Raw genomic sequence first — 23233 nt, 5'->3', positions numbered from 1 at the left:
AAAACTATTAGTTGTGTAATATTTTGATGGGTCCTTGACTTGTCGATAGGGTTTAATTTTTTTTTTTTTTATTAAAAACAGAATCGACGACAAAACACGTAAGTCAAAGTGATGATTTTGCATCTTTTAAAAGTGATAAGGTACTGAAAAGATATTTTTAATCAATTGATTTACTGCTAGCTATGAAACAAGGCACGATAACGAAGACATACGTGTTAATTTACTAATATCTCATACAATTATTAGCATAAAAATTAACAAAAATACCCCTGACCTACTCTACAAATAGCCATGCACACTGCATAAACTTGTATTGAAAGTGGGTTTGCTACTCTAATGATTATTTCAAATTACTTACAGTAATCAAAGAACCTTATACTCAATGAACTCAATTATTGATCGAACATGAAACACTTGTAATCTTTCAAGAAGATTTATTATAGAACTAAAATCTTTCAAACAAAGTTTACAAAAACAACTTACAAACAGAAATACAGAATATAGATTGAATGCACAATCAAATCAATCTATGTACACCAATTAGTAACCAATTAAGATCTACAGCAAAAACTTGATAGAGAACTTTCTTCGAACTCCCTTCAAAGAATCGACTGAACTCCCTTTAGTGAATGTCTGTACCAAGCTTTAGCTGCTCCTCTTCAAAAGCCCAAGTAGATCACCAGCTTCTTCTCCACACTTATCTCTGCACCACAAAGAAAAGTCCAAGAAACAAGATCTACAATATCTAGGGTTTTTTCTCAAAGAGTTAGTCGCTCTGTTTAGCACAATGATCTATATATAGAAATGACAGAATCAAGTGACAACAGCTTGTCGCGTGGACTGCCAGCTGGAAAAGATCATTATTATTTTAACTAACAACTAACCTGTCAAAACAGTGTTAACCCTTTATAATATTGAGATAAAACAGATCGAAACCTAGACAAGACAAAATGCATAATTTTTGACAACAAACAGCAAGAACTAAAACTTAACATTAACATATATCTTCGTGCAAAACTCATAATGAAGTTAAACATTCTTATACTCTTTTCTTCTTCTCTTCTTTCTCTTTGGTTAGGGATTGCCTTTGCAGATGAACCCCAATGTGGAAGAGACGTAGGTGGTGCATTATGCCGTGATAACTTATGTTGTAGTTATTGGGGCTTTTGTGGTAACACATCTGTCTATTGTGAGGATCGTTGTCAAAGTCAGTGTTGGAATTCACCACCACCCCCAAGCCCAAGCCCTCCTCCTCCAAGCCCACCTCCACCCAGCCCTCCTCCTCCAAGCCCACCTCCACCCAGCCCACCACCTCCGAGCCCTCCTCCACCCAGCCCACCTCCTCCCAGTCCGCCACCACCTGCAGGCCCAGAAAGACCAGATCATAGATGCGGACCTAGTTATGGAAACAGTCCTTGTGGAACAGGAAGGTGTTGTAGCACATCTAATTGGTGTGGTAGCACAAGCCCATATTGCCAAGGACCAACTTGTCAGTACCAATGTTGGGATTTAGCGCATTGGGTTGATCTCCCTCGAGCTTTGCTCCGACATGACAATAATGCTACTAATAATGTTATAGTAAGCAACATTTATTAGTGAACCACTTTTTACCGAAATGTTTAAGCATAGAAAATATTGTCCAAGTCAAAGTTTCTACAACTATGACTCTTTTATCATCGCTACTGCATCTTTCCCTGGTTTCGGCACAACTGGTGATATTGCAACTCGCAAAAGAGAGATTGCTGCTTTCTTTGCTGAAACATCTCAAGCAACCACGGGTTAGTTGAATGTGAATATGTGTTCTACGTTAAAAGCTTATATTACATTTTTTTCTTCTATTATTTGCACTTTTCAAATGAAGAAAAAGTAAGGAAAGTAAGTGCAATAATATTTATAGGTATTTTAGATTTGTTACATAGATATAATTGTTCGATAATCTATTTTTGTAGGAGAATGGACTGATTCGGTTGATCCACGCACATGCATGGGGATATTGTTATATCAGTAGAACTTGACAAGAATCATGAGGCTCCATCTAAAAACCAATTGGTGATTAGTGGAGTTACACATGTTCTTATTAATGGTTCAATATTCTTAATCTTATTCCATGTGGGACATAATAGTCTAATATCACCTTTAAGATTGTGGCGATTTTTCGCTCACCAATCTTGAATTACCTGATCACAAGTGGCCCATTTTTTTTCAGCTCGCTTATTTTTTTGGATCTCAAGTGTCTTTTTGCACTATGCGGATCTCTTGCGGCTTGACTCACTCTTTTGGATCGGTGTGGATCGAATGCCCGCTAGAGAATTAGACTATAGTGTCTCACATGGAATATGTGTAAGAATATTGAACTATTAATAAGAACATGTGTAACTCCACTAATCACCAATTGATTTTTAGATGGAGCCTCATGATTCTTGTCATGGTATCAAGAGCCAATTCCCTAGCGGGCATTCGATCCACACCGATCCAAAAGAGTGAGTCAAGCCGCACGAGATCCGGATAGTGCGAAAAGACACTTGAGATCCAAAAAAAAATAAGCGAGCTGACAAAATGGGCCACTTGTGATCAGGTGATTCAAGATTGGTGAGCGAAAAATCGCCACCATCTTGAGGGGGATATTAGACTATAGTGTCTCACATGGAATATGTGTAAGAATATTGAACTATTAATAAGAACATGTGTAACTCCACTAATCACCAATTGGTTTTTAGATGGAGCCTCATGATTCTTATCAGAACTACCAGTGAGAATGATTATTCCACATCCTCTCGTTGGTTATGTGCTTCTGGTAAAAAATATAGTTGTCGAGGACCTATCCAACTCACTCAGTGAGTATTTCTTTCCATTTTTATAAATACATGTATATAAATAAATTTATTTATACGTCGATGTTAATATTATTCTAATTTTTATTATTCTTTGACCAGCAACTACAACTATGGACTTGCTGGTGGACCTCTAGGAATAGACTTGATAAACGACCCTGATTTGGTAGCAACAGATTCAGTTGTGTCCTTTAAAACAGCCATATGGTTTTGGATGACTCAACACGACAACAACCCTTCATTCCATAACATTCTTGTCAATGCTAACTCTGGACCTAATCAACTCCCAACTTATGGCCATGGCAATTATGGTGGTTTGAGAACTGGTACTAACATTGTTGGGTACTATAAAAGGTATTGTGACATGTTAGGAGTGAGCTATGGAGATATCTTGGACTATTTCTCTGACCAAACCTCTTTCTCTCCAAAAGTTTCTAGCATTTGAATGCCTCTGAAATCGATCAGAGTAGTGCAAGACCCATAGTACTGGGCTACTGGCTCTAGCTAGTTAAGAAAGTCTATGTAATTTGTGTGCATCCGTATCGAAGGGCCTCAACTCATTGTACGGCGTTGAGCTATATTATTAATAAAGAAATAAATGATGCACAAATGCACTTTTAAATATTGTGCCTTATATATTATTTAGACAAATGCTAAATATTCGGCTTTAATTTCTAACAAGAGACACGTGGCTATATCCAACAAGCTTTAGTTTCATATTTTCAAAAATTAAAAAAAAAAAATCACTTTCTCTATTAATTCTTTTCGGCCAATAATAAGCCTTTTAACAGGATGTGACACTGAAAAATTGCTAAGCATAAAAGGAAAGTTTGCAAGTCAATAAGGGCTCTACAGTTGTAATTTTATTGCAACTCAGTAGAACTATAAATTTAGAACTCTTAATTAATTTTATAAATTTTACAATTTGGGGCCGTTGAGCTTGGGTCTGGGTCGCCTTAATTATCCAAGAGCTAGCCCTCACTGTCCTCCTTGGTTTCTGTACATCTAGCGATGCGGCGACTTGTAGATTAAAGAAAGCTTGCGGTATTCTTTGTTCAAACTCTCAAGAAAACCACATATTGATTATGTTATATAGAACGTAAATCTAAGTTCAATTTGGGTGATATTGTTTTAGTAGTAGTCATTTGACAGCATTAATAAAATATAATTAATGAATCATATGTGAACAATGACGAGGCAATAATTTATTATAGCATATTGAATAATTAATTTTGTATTGTTGATCCTGATTTTGGGCAACTGACACGGAGTCAAAATACGTTTGACGTGGATTAATGCGTTGAAAAGAACGTAATGACGAAAATAATAAGAACACGATATTTTATAGTGGTTCGGCCCCAGGATCTGGTAATAACCTACGTCCACTTAGATTGTTATTGATGTGAGATCCAAAGGAGTGATCAAAGAACTAGGGTTCAATGAGTATCACCAACCTCTGAAGAATAATACAATATGATTGATATGATAACTCTTAATCTCAGCGATTTTTAAGTCAGAAAAAGAAAAAGGATCCTCTTCCCTGAGCCTTCTTCTTCTATTTATAAGCTCAGGGAAGATTTACATTGATTTGTTACAGATATTTTTTCATAAATAATCGGATACTCAGGAAATTATGGGAGAGAATTTCAGATTCCATCATAAATGCCTAAAATTTCCTTCGCGTGTTACGTGCATACGACCAGACTGGTCGTATGAAGAGACCGATCGCATAATGCCGAATATCTTCCTGGTCGATAGTCGAACACAGGTTTTGCCAGGTGTCAGCCACGTGCAATTAATTTCTGCCATGTCATTCACTTCTGATTTTTGGGATAACATTTGCCCCCCAAGTTTGTTTAGTGCGACCAGTAATAAAGAAACTTAAGGGAACAACCGTTCGTCTTCCCACGTCTGTCAGAGTCCCCGTGCATTTTCGAAAACCATGTCATAATTATGTCTAATCAAGCCCTTTCGGTTTCCAAAAAGGCACTTTTGACGGCTTATACGCTTCCCCACGTTTCGAAAGTGGGAAGTAATGATTACCACCTTTCTGCCATACCCTCAACCTTTATAAATAAACTTTTCTTTCTCATTAAGAAAATTTGTATTCACCATTTTCGCCCATATTCTCAAGAACTTGCACCAGAGTTCAGAGCTTCGAATATCAGTCCGACGTCTAGCCGAAGGTTTTCCAGCTCGAGTCTTCATTTTCTTCCGAATCTCCTCCTTCTCTCAAGTAAGGATTCCATCCTTTAAGCTCTGTATTACGCCATGCATGCTATTTTTGTGCTCTGATATGTCCGTGTTCTTGAATAGGGTTTTTGGTATAAACCGCCTAATATTCTGTAGAAGCGCGCCTTTATGCCTTGTATGGGTTAGATCAATACTTTGATAGATAGAGTTTCTGATTTGGGGCGTTAGGTTGTCGAAAGATTCAACCTTTAAGCTAGACAAAAAAACTGAAATTTTTTCCCGCCCTTTAGGAGTTGAAAAAAGTTCTTTTCAGAAAATGTTCTTCTTTCCTTTTTTTTTTTTTTTTTTTATTTACCCACGTTGAAGTTAGCGTAGGATTAGGATGCTGCTGGCTATTTAGGCACGAGCAACGTTATCCCAGCTTCCCCACACTAATTCGCGGATTGTGTCTTATCTCCTCCATTGTCTGTTTGCAGTTCATATGCAAGACCCTTAGGGGAGGGGGGGGGGGGGGGGGGAAAGACCTATCGAAGACGAACTCTTAGCCCAACTGCTCGAAGGCGAAGAGAATCCATCCATGTTGATTCTAGAAATTCCATTTTCACGTTCTAACCCAAATCCTCCACCAGCTCTTACCCAGAAAATGGCCAGAATAAAAACCAAGGCCAAAAAAAGATGCAACCCTTCTCCAAGTCAGCCTCCTGCTGATGCCCCCTCGACCAGTGGTCGAGGAGAATTCCCTCCTGAGACCAAAGTTCAGGCACGTGCCCGTCCTCGTCATGCCAACCAGCCGGCTGTCGAGTGGCACGTGGTATCTCCGAGCACGGTGACCATTCGTATGGTCTCCAATTATTTAAATAAGTATAATCTGACGGGAGTGACCCTAGTCAGACCTACCATCGACCAGCGAGCCAACCTGCCAAGGGGGGCTTATAGCGCCTGGTCGAGATACCACATTGAGGCGGGTGCCACCTTGCCTCTGCATTCATTTTTCCAAGGGGTGGTTAATTACTTCGGGGTGGCCCCTTTTCAGATTACCCCGAACGGATATAGGATGCTGACCGCGCTCTATATCCTTTACAAACTCAAGAAATGGCTAGCCCCCTCCCCTCATGAGGTCAATTATCTATTTGACCTCAAGTCCAACCCCAACCAAGACGGTACGGGGTTCTTCCATTTTTTCCATCAGGAGACCGGACGCACCTTCCTGTCCGAGACCACCCATATCTCCAATGTGGGGAAGTATCATCTGGAGTACTTTCTCACACCTGACATTGTTGCGGACAACCTGGCATTCATCCGAGGAGGTAAGGGGAATAACGAGCCTTAAACCAGTAGTTCTTTCCCTTTAAATCTTCCTTGTCATAATACTTTACTGTTCCACTGTACTCCAGGTCCATGGTTGCGCCCAACCCCCACTCCAGGAATGGAGTCGAGGGCAGCACTCTTAGCCGTCATGTCCAATGCTGCTAAGAGTGTTAAAAACTTGATCACTGAGGCTAACCTTAGGTTGGCTGGCCTTAAGGGCTCCCCTCTTGCGACCAGCAAACCTGCGGCGAGTGGTGTCCATGCTGGCGTGGGACGTGAGCAGGGTCCCGAGCAGCAACCTCAGTCACCTCCTCCTAGGAGGAGGCCAACTGGGGTTACAATCAGGGAACCTGCTGCTCCCCACCGAGCAGCAGAACCGTCGATCCCCAAGGCCAAGGGGAAGCAAAAGGCTGCTGAGCCTGTCGAACAGTCTGATGACTCGTCGGATGTATACGGTACACCATTCTCGTTTTTAAATAACTTACCAATTCCCATCCACCTATTTGATGGGGACGACAACTTTAGGAACGCTCCTTCTTTAAATTCAGATTTCTTCCAGGAACTAGGTAGTTCAGTAGATAATGTTACGACCAGTAGGTGTAGCTCGGGTACCTTACTTTTGCAACTCTTATACTCTAACCTCTGTTTCTCTGCGACCCTTTAATCTCATCGTTTGAAATGTCATTCTTTGTGCAGGCATGGACCCCGGGGACTTCTTTGCACACTACCAAGCTGCTGCTGAAGCTTCTGTCAAGAAGAAGGACAACAAAAGAGCTCGTGGGGAAAGTAGCAAGACCCCTTCGAAGAAGGCCCAAACAGAAGATGCTCCCACTGACGCCCCCTCCAAAGAGGACTTAACACATCCGCCTGTCCCCGAGCAACAAACTCCCACGCCTGCCGATCCTCGGTCTTCCTCAAAGGCCGTAGACAAAGAGACCACGGACCACTTGTCCGAAGGCTCCCTGCCCAGCCACATAGTTGGCATGGCCAGGGAGAGAATATATCGGCTCTCCAAGCATAAGCGCTACCAGGTTGCCATCAATGACACTGCCACAATGGATATCAACGAAATCATTAACAGAGGGTTGAACGAGATAGCCAGTGTAAGTCGTCTTTTGCTGCTTTGTCATTTATGCTAAACTTCATTTCTTAACTCATTTTTTCTTCAGGGGTTTTTTTCCTTGACTGCTAGCTGGCGCCGAGCTGGGGCAATGGTCTCTCGAGAGAGAAACTTTGACTCCAGGCTTGCCCAGGCTATGCAAGCGCTTGAGGATGAGAAGACCAAGCTGCTCGAGGAAAACAACAAGTTGCTTGTGGAGAACAAGGAGTTGGCTAAGCTGAACGAGTAGCTATGCGAGGACCAATCTACTCTTACCCAAGAGCTTCAGGAGAGTGAAGAGGCTCGGAATAAAGCCATCGACAAGCGGCACAAATGGAAGGAGAATTGCAAACTCAACACCCAAGAGTGTAAACAGCTCACACTCGATCTGACCGCCAGCAGGGATGAGGTAAAGAAGCTTGAGGAACGGGTGTGCGAGCTCGAGGAGGACAGAGTTAAAACTCTGAAGAAGTATAAGGAAGCCACCTTCCTCTGCTTCTATGACTTCTGGAAACACAATTGGGAGGCAGATATTAGCTATCTCTCCGAGCAGTTGCAAAAGACGCTGATGGCGCAGTGTGCTGCTTGGCTGGAGGCAAAAGAGAAAGCCAAGGCCCAAACTCCTGCTGCTGCTGCTGTGGCTAAACCTCCAGCTGATCAAAATGCTCCTAATCCAGAAGACCCTCCTGCCCCCCAGCAAAATTAATATTTATTTTTTCAGCTTTATGGCCCACGGGTCTTTTTGTAAAGACAATCTTTTTTCTTTTATTGCTGCGAGGGCAGCTCTTTTTCTTATGCTAGAACAATTACATCTGAGCAGTACTGCTCGCGGTGTAAAGGTTTTTTTTTTCTTTTAATTTCATACTTACATCGGAGCACTAATGCTCGCGGTGTAAATGTTTGCCTCTGATATTATAATCTTTTATTATAATACTTGTTCGCATGACCGAACTTAGCATAGTACTTTGGTTTGCTTTTTTCAAAATATTTTTGAAAATTGCTCTAAGTACCGAAGCATGCTTTCACTTATTTTGTTCATGTGTTTACGTACCTCATGGTGGTACACTTTTCTATCAATGTACCTTATATGCCCCCCAAGTGATCGAGGAGCTTTAGGTCCTTGGTCACTTGCCTTGACCACGACTTGAGCGAACATTACTGCTCGTTGAAAAATTTAACACTTGTAATACAGCAAAACAACACACGTAATGAACAAATACTTGTAAAAATAAATTTACAAAAGTTGGCAAGAATGACTGGCTGCGCACAGTCCCTTATAATCTCGTATTAAAAATGGACTAAACGTGTCTTTACGAGTGATCTTAAAAAAGATCTTACATTTATAAGCGATTAGCCATACAACGTGGCTAACCCTTTTTGCAAAACTTGTAAAAAGTAAAATTTAATACAAGCCAGTCCTTTAAACTGCACCCAGTATGTGACATGCATGGTTATTGATGAGGCATGTTGAGTGCTCTATTTGTATATATGGAATGCATATTAAATGCTTAGCAGTTTTGCTTATCTGTGTATGACACTGATCTATGAGTCAGGAAATGGCAATGGTGTCAGTATTGATTGTGAAGCTGTGACTTATTAGTCAAGTTCGGCAGTAGTATTGAGCACCGGTCGTATGGAATTGACCTATGAGTTAAGAACGGTATTAGCGTGTTTAACGCAAGCCGAAAAGATTAGATCTAATCGACATAAGCATTATCAACATAAGCATGAAATGCTTGACTAACCTTAAGTTCGATGAAAACAAAAGCGCTTGTCTAGTCTAAAGGCTAGTTACTTAGATCCAGAGCCAAAAGGCTAAGGTGACCGACACGTTACATGGCTTAGGAAGCAGAACCCCAGAGATGGACTTATTAGCCATCTATTTAAGGAGCAGAACCTTAGAGATGGACTTATTAGTCATCTATACAGGGAATAGATCCTTAGAGGTTGACTTATTAGTCACGTGCACAGTGTGTGACTCAATAGTCACTTATATGATTGGGCTGCAAGCCCTAGAATGATTACCATAATCATTTATTGATTTTCACTTATCTGATTGGGCTGCAAGCTCCAGTATGATTATCATAATCATTTATTGATATTGTATACATGCAGTAATAAGTTTTCTTGCTAAGGCTTGGCTCACGGGTGCTATGTGGTGCAAGTAAAGGGAAAGAAAAGCTCACCCAGCCTTGAGTGGAGAGCTTAGGTGGCGATGTGTACATATGCGGCCGCTTGACCACCACGGCCAAGGTGTTTCTCAGGGGAACTAGTGGTTAACTCTATATTTTTCCACTTAGGTTGGCGGGTTGTAATTTTATATGTAATGACCATTTTGGATTGTAAATAACATTTTATGGGCCCATGTACAATTTTGATGTTTTAAATAAAATATATCCACCCCTTTTGATTGAGATTTTTCACCTTAGCCTATTAATAACTCCTAGATACACATTTATAACCTAATGAATCGTTTAGTGAGTTAAGCATTGTTTAAATTTCACAGTAACGGTCTTGGAGTAACCAAGGCGTTACAACTTGGTATTAGAGCGTGCCAAGGTTTAGGGTTCCTGTAGACTGGCTGGGCATGTACACTCGCCACTGAAGTCAAGCTCGACTCATGGTTTGGTAACTATTTATGTTGTTATGTGTTTAACTGCTTAAATAAATATAAATGCTTTATCTGCCTACATGAGATACATTAATAAGGCTGGCCTTGACTACTGCATCATAAGCAAGAACGTGCTTATTAGTACTGATATTGCTATGACATGCTTATTAGTATTGTTAATCATTGAACTATTAGCTGATAAGTGTTAAATGCTAAATGTTATGATCATGTATCAATTTGTTTATCTGTATGATTGTGGAACATGGATGAATATCTGCTTGTTCTTGGACTGTGAGGCAGTAAGAGGTTTAGTTATCACTACCTAATTGGCCGCATTGATTATTTCAGCACATTATAAGCTATAAGAATGATTCCAAGGCATGCATATTCATCAGCTGGCCAAGATGATCAGGCCCAGAATGATAACATGGTCAAGAGAATGACCAGAGTCAGATTCCACAGTCAGTTCCTGAAAACTAGCGACAGTTGTTTGCTGACTTATAGGCCAGAGTATTGAGGCAGGAAGAAGCACTACACCAAATACCCATTTCCATAACACATGAATATAATACTAATAAAAAAGTGTTATGCTAGAGTACTATAATGGGCCACTTTGTGAAAAAAAAAGGGCGGTAATAATACACCATCCTGCGCGCGCCACTTAGATTTTTTTTCATTTCTGACCTCAAAATTTGTGAGACCCGAGAGAGACCCAATTCTCATACCTTTTTTCCCCTTATCCTTCTCGTCTCTCTCTTCCCTTCGCCCTAGCCGCACTCCCGTAACCACCATCATCCTCAGCTTCGACCACCTAACCACCATCCTCACACCCGTTTTTCTCCGAGCCAAGCTCCAAATCTCAGGCACTCGTGAACCCAACCCCCGAACCAAGTGACCCCAGGTGCGAGCCCACCTCTCTGTGCCTTCGACCCAGTGCGAGCCCACCATTCATGAAGTTGAAAGGCGGCTTTCTTGGACCACTGGTCGTGCAACCGATGCACTTGATACTTTGCTAGATGTAAGTTTTTATGCTATTTTTGCTTTATTTTCCTACCCTATTCTTGTTATGTGATTAAAATCTGACTTGGAACCGTTTAAAAATGAATTCTACAGGAAGGTCTTGCAATGATTGATGATGGCCATAGAGATGGTAGACGCTGATATTGGTTCCCCTGCGTTTCTCCTATTGCATCATCACTTGGAGTCGATTCTTAACAGGTATGGAATGGTATGGAGGAGAAGCATGTATTTTAATTTGATAAGTTTGGTTATCAAAATGGCTCTATTTTATGCTCTTGGAAAATGATAGTTAATTCCATTGTCATATGTTGAATAAACTTGAATATATATAGTTTTGAAATGTTGATGGTTCAGTGGCCTAGCTTAATCCTTTAGAGGTATATCAGTTAAAATGTCAAGCATCAAATTTAAATGCATTTCTGCAATTGTTTATTGTTTATTGTGTGTTGTGTTTAGGTTAATCTCTCTCTCTTTTTTTGTGTGTGTATCTCTTCTCATTCTGCTTTTGTTTTTTTTCTTTCTCTCTCTTCTCTGTTTTTGTGTTTGGCTCAGGGTTGAGGATGTGTGGAGGTCTCAATCGTGAAGTGGTATTATAGAAGTCTTTAAGGATGGTCTTAGTAAAACCAAGGAGACATATAGGGAGATCCTTGTTCTATATATTTTCTCTAGTTTTCTTTGTTATTCTTTGGATTTAGCCGATACAAATGGTGAATCCTTCTGTTAGTTTCTGGTTGTTTGTATTGCAAATTTAATTGTCTCTCATACTCTTGCTCTACCTATGTTTTGCAATCCTTAAGCTCTCGTCCTCACTCGCATTCTCTTGAAAAATCATATTTAATTTCCAACTGAACTCAGTCTCTATGATTATGGCTCTAGTTTGAGCTTTTTTCTTTGCATTTTTATCACTCAATGTTTATTTTGTTGTTCTGGTTTGGTATGTTAATGGGTTCTTTAATAGATGATGGAATATTTTTATGAGTAGTTTTTTTAATGCGTTAATTGATGGACATGCAGCTTAGAAAGCTTTATATGAACCTACCCATTTAAAGGGAGGAACTTTCACTTCATTTTCGTGTTTGTTTCTGCATTGTATTGTTCAATGATCTTTTCAATTGACTTCTAGTGATGATTATATCATGTATAATAGTGTTTCTGCCCTGTGATGGAAAAACTCATTGTTGGAAACAAATTCTCCTTGGTTTTTCATAATTGCCCTTTACATCTTTGCCGCCTCATCATCGCCGCCACCACCATCATATCTATCTATCTATCTATGTCTCTTTCTTTCCTTCTTTACGACTACTACTACTACTACTCTCTCTCTCTCTCTCTATCTTACGAGGTGGGTGAAGATGTAAATGGGCTTTGAAAAATAATCTGTGGTTAATATTGTTAATGATCTGATATAGCTATGAGATCCGAGGGCTCTCTAATAATACATTGTCTACATTTAATGGGTTGCTCTTGTTACTTCCATAATGAATTTGTGTTTCCTCAATGGTTGTTCACATTCATTAGGGATCCTTAGATCATGTAACTTGAGTTGCTGATTTGTGATGACATTTTTACTGTGTCAACATCTTCACTGAGATGGTTCCTGGTCGCATTCCTTATGCTCTCTTCCTCAATCCTATACTCTTGAAAAATTATATGAATGTCGAACTGAACTTAATCCATGATTAGTAACTAATGATGTCTACAATATAACTTATGTACTGATTTTTTATTTGTAAGCTGTAAAGTTGATTTTACTGTATTTTCCTTTTTAATGTTAGTGGGTTTTACAAATGGTAGTATCCTTTGCCCTGTGATGGAAAAGCTCAATGTTGGAAACAATGCCTTGGCCTGATGATTACTTTCCTTTTTTTTTTCCACGGTTCTTTAGTTTGTTTCTAGATTACTTTGTGCCTGATGATGAAAACTTTTATTTTTGTATTGATATGTGCATTGATTTCATTTTGAGCCTCCATCTTTTCTGCTCTCACCATCTTTGGTACTCACCATGATCCATTATTTTATTTTATTTTATTTATTTATTTATTACTATTTTCTCATGTTGGCTGTGGTGATGATGATTTGTGTTTGCTGTTGGTGGTGGTGAATGCCAAAGGTGATGGTTGAAGTGGTGGTGTTTAAACCTTGAAGATGTGATTGGTTCTTAATGAATTTTCAATGTTCATGGAATTTCTAGCATTAATCTCTTAGGGCATTTATATATTAAAATGGTCTCTTTTTACAGCTACAAAATATATATTTTATTGCCTTATGTAATAATATGAAGATATTGTCATTTTTTTTGTTAGTTTGCCCTGTGATGGAAAATCTAATTTTCAGAAGCAGTTTCATGGTTTTGCATTATAAGCCTTGTCTCTCTCTCTCTCTCTCTCTCTCTCTCTCTCTCTCTATACATACATACATACATATATTGCTCTCTCTCTCTCTCTCTACTTTTTCACCAGAAAAAGTCTATTTTACAGAATCTATTGTGAGTGCTCTTAAGGCTTATAATGAAAATTCTCATGTACACTGTTAATGACCATATTAGCTTATGAGATCTGAGGGCTTTTGAATATCTAAGTTTGTTATTCTCTGTTTTATAATGCTTTATTTGCTTTATCACCTGTTAATAGATTAGAGGAAGAATTATTTAAGGATTACCTTTATTATTAATCTGTTTTATAATGCATGTTTTTGAACACTACTTGACAATGCCTTTGATGCTTTTGTATCAAGTAACTTGAACCTGTTTGCAGTGCATTCTTGTTTACATTGGATTTGATTTTGTCGATATCTATTTTGGCCCATCTTTGCTTCTTAGATTATGAACTTTTTTTTTGGCCTGATGATGATAATTTTACACACGAGTCTTCGGTTTGGTTTTATCTTTCTGCTCCCACCATTATCAACATTCATTATAAGCCTCCAAAGGCCATTTGCTGCATATTTTGTGTCAACGTATCGTTACTCTTATTATTATTGTTGTTCTCTAAAGGATAGAATAAATTATCTGTTGGAAGTGCATTTATGGTGGTTTTGGTGAATGTCAATGGCAGTGGTTGTAGTGGTAATGGTTTAACCTTCTGAATGATGTGATTGAATTTTTAGCAAGTTTTGCTACAAGGTGGCTTCAACATTGTTGTTTTCTTGAGGAACTTGTTGGATTGAGTACCACATTGTTGTTTAACGTCTACTCTCATTGATACTTTTCTGGGAATGGATTTCATTCTTTTCAGTACTTTTTTTTATTCAAACCTTTGTTGTAAATATTGTATTTTGTTTCTCTATGTAAAATTGTATTATATCTTTCTTCTTTTGATGTGTTCTCTGGAATTTGTATCTTAGATTGGACAGTTTTAGTCTACAATTTATTTCTAATACTTTACAATACTATTAAAATGGATTTAGTTATGATTTCTTGTTAAAATTCTTTTATTTGTAATTTACTTTTCTAAAATGTTCTTACAGTGGCAAAATCTATTTTTATATGCTAGAGTAAATTGATTTTTTCTTCCCCAAGTTATCATTCTCTTGCATCTGATAATGGTGAAAAGAAATTTTAGAAATTAAATGAATTGTCTTTAATCTCTTATGCCTCTCTAATTCTCTTATTTATGTTATTTTTCCCTTTCAGTTGAAAATTATGAAATTCATGATTATGCTTTGAGCGTATAAAAAAAGATTGTTTTAAAATGATTTTTAAACGTTTGTTGCATCTCTAAAAGCCCTTTTTTATTTATTAATAGCCGTTTGATATCTCAAATTACTGGTATGTTATTCTCTTCTTTGTCAGTCCTTTATGGTGTAATTTTGTTTATCATTTATATAGCAGTTTTTGTATTTTTTTAATCTTAATGTACTTACTAAGGTTGATGTCGATTGATATTTTTTCTCCTAATGAGCAGTATTTAATTTTTCCCTTTTTTTTTCTTATTAAATTTATTCTTTAACAGTTTATAGTGAGTCTACAAATTATTGGTGGTTATTTGTCAATCTTTGGTTTTGCTCGATTATGCAGGTTGCGGGTTTAGCTGTTGTTTGTGTTATATGTTTCAGCTCTAATGCTTTTGCAAGCAGCAAGAGCAGCTGATTATAGTATTGGGAGTAAGTTGTTGCAGCATTTTGTTCTTGAGGAGAACATGTTGGATGTTGACTGTCCCTGTGTCACCCCAGAGGTTGTTCTCAAAGCATCTGGTCATGTTGATAAATTTACTGACCTTATGGTTAAAGATGAGAAAACTGGGACTTTCTATCATGCCGATCACCTGCTCAAGGACTTCTGCAGTGAAAAGCTTCAAAAAGACCTTTCCATAACTGCCAAGGAGGCTGCAGAATGCAGAACTGAAGCGCATACTTGCTGTTTTGGATGATCTTTCAGCTGAAGAGCTGGGTGCCAAACTTAAGGAGTATGGCATTACAGCTCCAGACACTAAGAATCCACTTTCTGATCCATATCCATTCAATCTTATGTTCCAAACATCAATAGGCCCATCTAGCTTGAGCCCTGGGTGAGCACGTTACATTTTGGTACTAATTATTCTTAGCGATTCTTTTTTATTAAGACTCCTCTTTGGTCAGTAATGGTATGTAATTAAATCTCCTCTGCTGTAGGTTCATGCGGCCAGAAACTGCACAGGGCATATTTGTTAACTTCAAAGACTTGTACTATTACAATGGGAACAAGCTTCCTTTTGCTACTGCTCAAATTGGCCAGGCTTTCAGAAATGAGGTTCTTAATTTTCTTATCTTTGGACTTTAGCACTTATGTTTGCATAGGATGCTCATATTTTTTCTAATTGGTAACGGGTCTTTGTAACTAGTATTTTGGTCCTCTCCTTTCTTATAAAAATAGAAAATAGCCCTATAATGTAGCTGTTGCCTTCCTTAGTGCTATGCTTCTTTTGTGCCCAAAACTGTGTCCCATTGATCTGTGATAGTGTTGCAAGGTCCATTTTGTTTTTTAAATAAAACCTTAAACAATATCTCATTCCAAGAATACTGTATATATCTGCAGATTTCTCCTCGACAAGGGCTTTTGAGAGTTCGTGAATTTACATTTGCTGAGATTGAACACTTTGTGGATCCCGAAGACAAATCTCACCCAAACTTTGTAGAAGTTGCAAAATTGGAGTTTCTAATGTTCCCAAGGGAAGAACAAATGTCTGGCGAGTCTGTGAAGAAAATTTGTATGGGTGATGCAGTTGCCAGGGTTTGTTTACATAACTTTTATTCAATATCTTCTTTTCTCTGCTCCCTTGTCTCTAAGCATGTGATGATGATTATAGCGCTACATGTCACTTAGGGAATTGTTAATAATGAAACTCTCGGCTACTTCATTGGGAGAGTTTATCTTTTCCTCACTCGTCTTGGTATAAATGAAGAACGTTTACGGTTCCGCCAGCACCTTGCAAATGAAATGGCTCACTATGCTTGTGACTGTTGGGATGTTGAGATTGAGTGTTCCTACGGTTGGATTGAGTGTGTAGGTATTGCGGACAGGTCTGCATTTGATTTGCGTGCTCATACAGTAAGTATTTTTTTCTTCTTCTCTTTAATGTCATATTTTTTGCTTGATAGGTAAGGATGGTGGTTGATGAGAGCTCAGGAGGATTTGGTTTCACAAGGAAGAATGAGATTATAAATGGGAAGGCAGCTGTAATTGGGTTCTTGCTGTTGTTGGATTTTGAGCTATTGACTAGTAAAGGTATTCTTAAGGGAACAGGCTTCTTGGACTTTATTTATTCTATTTCAAATGCTTTGCAATAGTCTCAGGAATTAATCATATTCCTCTGAAATGAGATGAGGAAGTTTTAAAGGCTTTGTTGAGTTCACTGTGTTTTTATGTTATAATCTTTCTTTATGTTATTGTTTTGTGTAGAAACTAGGATGATCTATATAGTTTCTTCTTCTTCATGTTTTCTACAGTATATATCTTTTACCAAACTGTACAATAACGCTTTTGAAGTAATGAAAATGTGTTTTTATTTTTTTACTTTTGGACATATCACTCTGTTTGTTTGATTTTCTTTTCTGCTTACATAGCCAGTCAGGTGGATAAGTTAATATTTATCTATTACATATTTGGTTTCGAAAAGTAGTGGATACAATAAGTTACTAAAGAGTAACTGAAATAATAAGTTACCTGGCAGAAGAATAAATTCAGATTTTTTAAAAATGTATTCTCTAAATTGGAGCCTCTTTAGAGAAATTTTGTTTGACCAACAGCATGCATTAAACTTTTCCAGCTGTTTTGACTGTTAGTTTCAGTATTTTGATTTTTTTGTACAATTTTTTAGGACTTGGCATTTGGTTTATCACTTTCAGCACTGCTTGGGGATAATATCTACAACTTTGGCGAGCTGTTGGCACATCCTATTGTAAGAATATCTCTGCCCTACTGTGTGTGTGTGTGTATTTTTTCCCTTCTTTCTACTCAACTTGCCTTAGTTGCTCCACTTTTTTTTTTCCATTTTACATCTTGCTATACTCTGCTGTTTCGTCAAGTTTTGGAGTTATTACAAATTTAATTTAAACTTTATATGCTTACAGGTGGAAACTAGCTTAAGTCTTATGTTCTTAATAATAAAAGGACTTTTTTTTTACAATGTCCAGGTATATTGAGATGATTTCTTTGGAGCAATTCTTGACAACATTTGTAGTTGAGGCCTTTAGAATGGAAGAATGTATTTCACTAATTTTTGTATACATTTCTTGTTTTGTATTTAGTGATAAAGGAATCTGAATTGGGCATAAATTATGTTGTAATATGATTTCTTAAGCCTAGACTAGTAGACTAAATATTGTAATTACATTTGAGTAATTAATAAAAATCTATTTATGTTACCTTATTTGGCTTCAACTTTCATATTTGTTTTCCTAGTTTTGTGTAAGTAAAAAAAGATTATGTTTCTCTAAGCTAATATAACAAATGTGTTATACTAAAGTGTAGTATAACACAATAAAAGTGTTATACTAAAGTGTAGTATAACACAAAAAAAGTGTTATACTAAAGTGTAGTATAACACACAAAAAAGTGTTATATAATCGACTATAAATAACATAATTAAACACTTATCTATATATTAAAATAACACAGAAATTGTGTTATCGTTGACAGTACAATAACACATCTGTATAACACTAATAAAGTGTTATGTAAAGTACCCTGAACTACGATAACATAGTCGGTCTTAACACATCAGAAAGTGTTATCGTATGTTTTGATCACACATTTTCGGTGATATTAAAAGCATTTTTTCTTGTAGTGAAGAAATCCGCCTCCTGAGAAAAAACAGGTTCCTGCAGGGAATGTTTTGCCTGAGGCACCAGTTGCAACGGTACCAACGTCTTTATGAAAGGTTCAGGAAACAGCAGCCTTTAGTTTTTGAGGGCAGTGCAGATCCAGCTAAGGCTGAGCAATGTATGAGCGTGATTACAACCATCCTTGACTTTATGAGGGTGTCTGGTAATGACAGGGTGGCATGTGCCACATGCATGTTTTGGGAGGATGCCTGAATTGGGTTGGAAGTTATATCCCAGACCAGAAACGTTAATGCCCTGAGTTGGGAAGAATTTCAGACTCTGTTAAATGAGAAGTAATATAATGATGCCATTAGGGCTGCAAAGGCTGAAGATTTCAGCAGATTACTTCAGGGGAGTCTATCAGTGACTGAATATACTCTGAAGTTTGATAGATTGGCAAAGTTTTCCATGGAGCTGGTGCCCACTGATGGGACTAGAAGGGAGAGGATTATCCAGGGGCTACAACCTAGATTAGCACGGGATGTTCGTATCACCACTGTGGCTGGAGTTACTACTTATGTACAGGTGGTTGAGAAGGCGCTCATAGCTGAGAGCGCAGAGAATAGGATCTGGTGGGACAATGTAGACAAAAGAGAGTTTAGGAGGGCAGGACCTCCATTTGTGGGTTCAGGTAGGGGTGGAGGCCCTAGTGATCAAAAGACGAAGGTTGGCAACACCTTCCCAGCTCCAAGCCCTAACAGGTGACTGCGTGGTATTTCAGTTGGCCGCCAGGGTAGCAGTGAGGCCTGGAAAAATTATCCTGAGTGCCCTAGGTGCAAGAGGCGCCACATGGGAGAGGGTAGGGCAAAGGCTTGCTTCTTGTGTGGGGGCAGTGGGACATTTCAAGAAAGATTTCCCAAAAGCAAGAAAGGAATAACCTAGAAAGGCGGACAGCTCAGCCCCAACTCGAGTGTACGCATTGAATAAAGCAGAAGCTGAGGCTTCACCCTCATTAATTATTGGTTAGCTTTTTAGTGCTAGAACCCCTTATACTGTTTTGATTGATTTTGGTACTACACATTCTTTTGTTACTATTAGAATTATTGATAGACTGTGTAGACCATGTGATTATTATGCTGTGGGGTTAGGGACCTTGTTACCCACTAAGGAGTAAGTAGTATCAACAAGATGGGTTAGATCTTTGCCAATGACAGTAGAGGGCAGAAAATTGTCAGTGGATTTGATAAAGTTAGTTATGACTGACTTTGATATGATTCTGGGTATGGACTAGTTAGTGAAGTATGGGGCAACCATAGATTACAGAAGGAAGACGGTCACCTTTGAGCCTGAAGGTGAGGATCTTTTTATGTTTGTTGGTACTGTGCATGGACCCCGTATACCTACGATTTTTTTAGGGCTAGAGATCTATTGCAAAGAGGTTACATATGATTTTTAGCCAGTGTGGTTGACACCACTCAGGTCATGCCAGTGAGGCCAGAGGAGACCAGGCTCATCTGTGAGTTTCTGGATGTATTTCCAGAAGATTACCGGGGTTGCCACCACACAGAGAGATTTAATTTGTGATAGAATTGGCACCAGGGACGGAGCCAGTCTCTAGAGAACCTTACAGAATGGCTCCAGCAGAGTTGAAAGAATTGAAAGTACAACTACAGGAGCTATAAGACTTAGGTTTATCAGACATAGTTTCTCACCTTGGGGTGCACCCGTTCTGTTTGTGAAGAAGAAAGATGGTTCTCTGAGGATGTGCATTGATTACAGAGAACTGAACAAGTTAACAATTAATAACAAGTATCCTCTACCAAGGATAGATGATTTGTTTGACCAGTTGCAAGGTAAAAGGGTATTCTCAAAGACAGAGCTTCGATCTGGTTATCATTAGTTGCGGGTCAAGGAGGGAGAAATACTGAAGACTTCTTTTCGCACTAGATATGGGCATTATGAGTTCTTAGTCATGTCTTTTGGATTGACTAATGCCCCAGCTACTTTTCTGGATTTGATGAAGAAAGTGTTCAAGGATTATTTGGACTAGTTTGTGATCGTCTTCATCGATGATATTCTGGTTTATTCTCAGTCAGAGTCAGAGCATGGACAGCATCTGAGGTTGGTTCTACAGAGACTGAGGGAGCACATATTTTTTGCAAAGTTAAAGAAGTGTGAGTTCTGGTTATCTCAAGTAACTTTCCTTGGGCACATTGTCAGTAAGGAGGGGATTAAAGTTGATCCAGCCAAGATTGAGGCGGTCAGGGATTGGCCAAGGCCTAAGAGTGCTTATGAAGTTAGGAGTTTCCTTGGATTGGCAGGTTATTACAGACGTTTCATGGAAGGGTTCTCAAAGATTGACACTTCATCGACTAAGCTGACATGCAAGAATCAAAGGTTTGTGTGGTCAGACAGGTGTGAGAACTACTTCCAGGAATTGAAGCAGAGGTTGATTACAGCTCCAGTTCTGAGCGTTCCAACAGATCAGAAGAATTTTGTGATATACTATGGTGCCTCACATTAGGGTTTGGGTTGTGTTCTGATGCAGTCAGGGAAGGTGATTGCTTATGCCTCACGTCAGCAGAAAGAATATGAATAGAGGTACCCCACTCATGATTTAGAGTTGGCGGCTGTGGTCTTTGCATTAAAGGTATGGAGGCATTACTTTTATGGGGAGAAGTGTAAGATCTATACTGAACACATGAGCCTGAAGTACTTCTTCACGCAGAAAGACTTGAACATGAGACAAAGGCGTTGGCTGGAATTGGTAAAAGATTATGATTGTGAGATCTTGTATCATCCAGGAAAGGCCAACGTGGTAGCTGATGCTTTAAGATGGAAGGGTCCGGGACAGACTTACAGTGGGAGAATCAAGAGAGTTAGCAGAGGATATGGCCAGAGCTGGCATAGAGTTGCTAGTGGGCCAGTTGGCCAACATTACGCTACAATCTACATCGTTGGAAAGAATCAAGGAGGGTTAGTTGAGTGATCCACAACTGACCAAGATCAGAGAGGATGTTTTAGCTGAAGTGTCCAGAGATTAAACAGTGTCTGATATAGGTTTGTTGAGATACAAAGGATGGATATGTGTTCCGTTGGACACTGCTATGAGACGAGAGATTCTGGATGAATCTCATACTACACCTTATTCTTTGCATGCAGGCAATACGAAGATGTATCAAGATGTGAGATCATTGTATTGGTGGCCTGGGATGAAGATGGATGTAGAAGAGTATGTGGCTAAGTGCTTGACATGTCAATAGGTCAAGGCTGAGCATTAGAGGCCAGCAGGGTTATTGCAGCCTTTAGATATCCCAGAGTGGAAATGGGAGGACATCACGATGGATTTCATGGTGGGATTACCCATGACTGTGGGTCAACATGATTCAGTATGGGTTATTGTGGATCTCTACACCAAGTCAGCTCACTTCTTACCAGTAAGGACTACTTGTACAGTTGACTTGTATGCAGATCTATACGTGAGAGAGATCGTGCGCCTCCATGGAGCACCGAGGTCGATCGTGTCAGATCGGGACCCCACTTTCACTTCCAACTTCTAGGGAAGTCTACAGAGGGCCATGAGAACACAGTTGAACTTCAGTACTGCTTATCATCCTTGGCTCCGCGACGCTTCCTCACTGAAGAGCCTCCTTGGTTCTTCCTTACTTCGCAGGGCCGCGACACGCTAGAACAGAGCCACAGCCCAACCCTTCGTACCCAGAAAAACCACCATTTGTAGCCTCCCAACCTTGCCAAAAACCACCCAAAAGCACCCTAATTCCAAAACCCATTGATCACAAGACTCCCAACATGGCTCCAACAACTAAATCCAACAGAAACCTAGTTTAAAAACTCATTAAAATCCCATTTTGATTTCTGAAACCCAATAGCTCAAAAACTCTAAAACCAGTCATGCAAACTCAGAATTTAAGCTTTAAAATATGAATTGAAGCTTACCTCCTTTGATGAACCCCCTCCTTAACAATTTCTAAGCTAAAACCCAAGCATCTCAGCTTCAATTCAGCCCTTAATCATCAAAACCATAAACACTTTTAATACTCAACCAAAACTCATAATTATAATTCCCAAGAATGAGATTCAATTCTTACCTTGATCCTTGTTGAGTGTTCCTTGGTTAGAACTAACCTAATTACTCATAAATTCAACACAAAACACATAATTCCAGCTGATTCTCCTTAGGCTTCTATAGCTTTCTTGAGAGAGGAAAGAGAAGGAAGAGAGAAGTAAAAATGGGTCGGTTTCCTTCTTTTGTTCTAATGTATACTGTTTACTTAGTCTAATCTTAGCTAATTAAATCAATCCCGAGGCTCGGGGTACCGAAAATTTCCCCGAGGGAAAAATGGTAAAATTCCCCAATATTCTCGCCTAGGCTTGCTAACCTCAAATATATCTCCATATATTTATTTCCATAACCCGATAACCTAAATAATCATCTAATACCAGAATCACCCCTTGACTTGCCCCAAGTCAAATATTAAGCCCCGTTGTGACTTCCCGCTAACTAGCTCCCTAGAATCGCCTCGAGTCGCACGCTGCAGACTTACCCACATAATAATGTGGTTCTCACAAATATAACATATAATCACATTTACATTCATATAACCATACAACATGTTCATCATATAATCACACGTTAACTTAATAAACACACACATAAGCCAATTATGCCCTCCCGACACACTAATCAAGGCCCTTAAGCCATATTAGTGATTTTGGGTCGTTACAGCAGTCTTTGGTATGTCCTCTTCCTTAATCCCTAACTGGTGGTAACCTGATCGGAGATCTATCTTGGAAAACACTGTTCTTCCCTGTAGCTGGTCAAAAAAATCGTCGATCCTAGGCAGTGGATACTTGTTCTTAATGGTCAACTTATTCAGCTCCCTGTAGTCAATACACATCCTAAGAGATCCA

At 38.9% G+C, this 23233-nt stretch overlaps 2 pseudogenes; both read left to right on the top strand.

Annotated features, from left to right (window-relative positions):
* The first annotated feature begins 1018 nt into the window (after positions 1 to 1018).
* Positions 1019 to 3300, top strand: LOC133822541 (mulatexin-like; annotated as a pseudogene).
* Positions 3301 to 6480: 3180 nt separating this feature from the next.
* LOC133823946 (glycine--tRNA ligase, mitochondrial 1-like) lies at positions 6481 to 17061 on the top strand (annotated as a pseudogene).
* Positions 17062 to 23233: the final 6172 nt, after the last annotated feature.

This window comes from Humulus lupulus, chromosome 3 (genome assembly GCF_963169125.1).
Source record: "Humulus lupulus chromosome 3, drHumLupu1.1, whole genome shotgun sequence".
NCBI classification, from domain to species: domain Eukaryota; kingdom Viridiplantae; phylum Streptophyta; class Magnoliopsida; order Rosales; family Cannabaceae; genus Humulus; species Humulus lupulus.
Note: the sequence above shows the minus strand (reverse complement) of the source record. Positions and strands in the feature narration are given on the sequence as shown.